Raw genomic sequence first — 4,124 nt, forward strand, 5'->3', positions numbered from 1 at the left:
TTCAATTCAATTCAAGTTTATTTGTATAGCGCTTTTCACAATACACATTGTTTCAAAGCAGCTTTACAGAAAATGCATTTCAAAAATATACACACAAAATACAGTTAGTTAATCATGAAATTTAGGGCATAACATATCGCCGGCGTTGGGTCGTCTCTTCACAGGCGTCGAGTCGTCTCATCACAGGCGTTGGGGCATCTGAAGTCTCCATGAGAGGCTGGATACATAACTGGAGCTGACGAACTCTATTTGAGTTATCTCGGGACAGGCGTCCTGAGATAACAACAAAAAAGGCAGATGGGAAATAATTAGCGTAGCTGCTGTTCATAATATGAATGCATTTGATCTGATTTAACTGTAGTATAAAAGGTATGAGATGCATCATGTGAATGCTTGGCTAAAGAGATGCGTCTTTAATCTAGTTTTAAACTGGGAGAGCGAGTCTGAACCTCGGACAATATCAGGAAGGCTATTCCAGAGTTTAGGAGCTAGATGTGAAAACGCCCTCCCTCCTTTAGTGGACTTAGTTATCCTAGGTACGACCAGGAGCCTCGAATTTAGCGATCTTAAAGAGCGCGATGGATTATATGGCGATAGAAGATCTCTTAAATACACAGGAGCTAAACCATTTAGGGCTTTATAGGTCAGTAACAATACTTTGTAATTGATACGGAACTTAATAGGTAACCAGTGTAGAGATGATAAAATTGGTGTTGTATGATCATATTTTCTTGACTTAGTAAGAACTCTAGCAGCTGCATTTTGGACTAACTGTAGCTTGTTTACGGAGGATGCAGGACAACCAGCTAATAAAGCATTACAGTAATCTAGTCTCGAGGTCATGAATGCATGAACTCACTTTTCTGCATCAGAAACTGATAGCATATTACGTAGCTTAGCAATGTTTCTAAGATGGAAAAAGGCTGTTCTTGTGACATTTGAAATATGATTTTCAAAAGACAAGTTGCGGTCTAGTATAACACCCAGGTCTTTTACTGTAGAGGATAAAGTAACAGGACGTCCATCTAGATTAAGGTTGTATTGTAAGAGGTTTTGTGGGCAGTTTTTTGGACCAATCAGTAATACCTCCGTTTTATCTGAATTTAATAGAAGAAAATTACACGTCATCCAATATTTTATATCTTTAACACACTCTGTCATTTTAGATAATTTAGTGTTATCATCTGGTCTAGATGAAATATATAATTGAGTGTCATCGGCATAACAGTGGAAACTTATTCCATGTTTTCTTATAATATTACCAAGTGGCAGCATATAAATTGAGAATAGCAGGGGGCCTAATACAGATCCCTGCGGCACTCCATAATTTACTGACGTTATCTTTGATTTTTCCCCATTTAAATGGACAAAATGGTAACGGTCTGATAGGTACGATCTAAACCAGCTTAATGCCTGTCCCTGAACACCAGTGTAATTTTGAAGTCGATCTAAGAGTATTTTATGATCTATAGTGTCAAACGCAGCACTAAGATCGAGTAAAACTAGTATTGAGATACAGCCTTGGTCAGAAGCTAAAAGTAAATCATTTGTAATTTTAACCAGCGCAGTTTCTGTGCTATGATGTGGCCTGAATCCAGACTGAAACTTTTCATAGATATCGTTTTCTTGCAAGAAAGAGCACAATTGAGCGGACACAACTTTTTCTAGTATTTTAGACATAAATGGAAGATTTGAAATGGGTCTGTAGTTTGCTAGGTTATTTGGATCTAATTGTGGTTTCTTAATAAGAGGTTTTATAACTGCCAGCTTGAATGTTTTTGGAACATGTCCTAAAGATAGAGACGAGTTAATAATATTGAGAAGAGGCTCTTCCACTACAGGTAACACTTCTTTCAGTAGTTTAGTGGGTATTGGATCTAATAAACATGTTGTTGGTTTAGATGCAGTGATAAGTTTATTTAGCTCTTCCTGTCCTATAGTTGTAAAGCTCTGTAGTTGTTCTTGAGGGGCGATAATTGAGGCTGAATCATAAGACGCTGTCAAAGATTGTACATTTACAATTGTGTTTCTGATGCTTTCTATTTTCTCAGTGAAGAAATTCATGAAATCATTACTATTAAAATGTAACGGAATATTTTGTTCAGGTGATGTCTGTTTATTTGTTAATCTAGCCACAGTGTTAAATAAAAACCTTGGATTGTTTTGGTTATTTTCTATTAGTTTGCGGAGATGCTCAGACCTGGCTGCTTTTAGGGCCTTTTTATAACGTGACATACTGTCTTTCCACGCGATTCTAAAGACCTCTAAATTAGTTTGTTTCCATTTGCGCTCTAAGTTACGAGTTTCTCTCTTGATAACATGCGTAGCACTGTTGTACCATGGTGCTTTAGTTTTCTCTCTGACCTTTTTTAATCTAATTGGTGCAACAATTTCTAATGTACTAGAGAGAATGGTGCTCATACTGCTAGTCATTTCCTCTAGTTCATCTGTTAGTTTGGGTTCACTGAGGAGCGGAGATAGATCAGGTAAGCTATTCAAGAATCTATCTATAGTAGTTGGAAGGATTGTTCTGCCTGGTCGATAACGCGGCGCAACATGACACATTTCAGCCGTACGTAGTATGCAAGTTACCATGTAATGATCAGTGACATCATCACTTTGCGGTATAATATCTATATCGGTTGGATCGGTTCCATATGATATAATTAAATCTAGAGTATGATTAAGACGATGAGTGGGACCACTAACGTTTTGCTTGACCCCAAAGGAGTTTAATAAATCTGTGAACGCAGCTCCTAACGCATCATTTGTGTTATCAACGTGTATGTTGAAATCTCCAACAATTATTGCCTTATCGACATTGACTAATAGATCTGAGAGAAAATCTGCAAACTCTTTTAGGAAATCAGCGTAAGGCCCTGGCGGTCTATATACGGTAGCCAAGGCTAGAGATAATAGGGATTTCTTTCTTACATCTAGGAGCGTAACATTTAGAACAAGTACTTCAAACGAATTAAACCTGTGGCCTGTTTTCTGAGTAACATTAAGAATATCTCTATAGATTGTTGCAACACCGCCGCCACGACCAATCAGACGGGGCTCATGCTTATAACCGTATCCTGGCGGAGTGGACTCATTAAGACCGAAATAATCATTTGGTTTAAGCCAGGTTTCAGTAAGGCAGAGTACATCGAAGCTATTATCAGTGACCATTTCATTTACAATAACCGCCTTAGGTGTAAGCGATCTAATGTTTAGAAGACCTAGCTTTAGAAATTGTTTTTGTTCACTAATATTGAGATTTTCTGGTTTAATCACAATTAGATTTTTCTTAGATCCTACAGTAGATTTATTGTTTGGCCTCACTAAACGAGGAATAGACACAGTTTCTATATAGTGTTCTACACTGGTACTTATATCAATTAATTTGGGACAGCAAAGAATGTGATTTGGACTTTGACTTACTAGTCATATGGTGTGTAACGTCTTGGAGATGTTGTCCGACAGAACAGCCGCTCCGATTCTGCTGGGGTGCAGGCCATCAGCACGGTAGAGCCTAGGTCGCTCCCAAAACAGATTCCAATTATTTAAAGTACATAATATATATATCCTACAGGTTTTCTTTTCTTACTGGCTGAATGTTTTGTGATTTAATTAGATAGTTTTAAAAATGTATGAAACACAACATTTAAAATAAATAATTACAAAAGCACAGTATACATTTAAACTGGTAAGATGAATCTGAGCTTAGTAATTGCTATATTAACCTACACTTGATTTACCCCATTACAATAGTCCCTTTACAGTTATTATCCTAAAAATACACTAAATTGTAGGTTTAAAATTCTAAATAAGGCACATCTAATGTCCAACAACCAATATTTTAGCATATATATTATGTACTTTATTATGTCTTTCAATTCAAATACATTTAACACAATTATACAAATGGACAGTTCCTGTATTTCCCCCAATAAATCTTATTTTTCCTTCTACTTTTTTCTTTTGTGATAATACCCACCAACACATAAAAACAATTAGAACAACAACCATTAAGTACATAGTTAGACACTTTTACATATGAAAAAAAAAATGGAAAAAATCAAACATTCACATATTTATATCAAACTCTTATAATGACACATAATTCATAATAAGTTATT

The 4,124-nt window shown here is 36.1% G+C and overlaps 1 long non-coding RNA gene across 1 annotated transcript; it reads right to left on the bottom strand.

The window, feature by feature from the left end:
- LOC306997636 lies at positions 1-3,551 on the bottom strand. The gene is made up of 2 exons (XR_013797414.1): positions 3,427-3,551; positions 1-273 (listed from the first exon to the last, which is right to left on the bottom strand). It is a non-coding gene; the product is annotated as an uncharacterized lncRNA (long non-coding RNA).
- Between the last annotated feature and the right edge of the window lie 573 nt (positions 3,552-4,124).

Source organism: Phoxinus phoxinus, assembly GCF_949152265.1.
Source record: "Phoxinus phoxinus genome assembly, chromosome: 4".
Classification (NCBI taxonomy): Eukaryota; Metazoa; Chordata; class Actinopteri; order Cypriniformes; family Leuciscidae; genus Phoxinus; species Phoxinus phoxinus.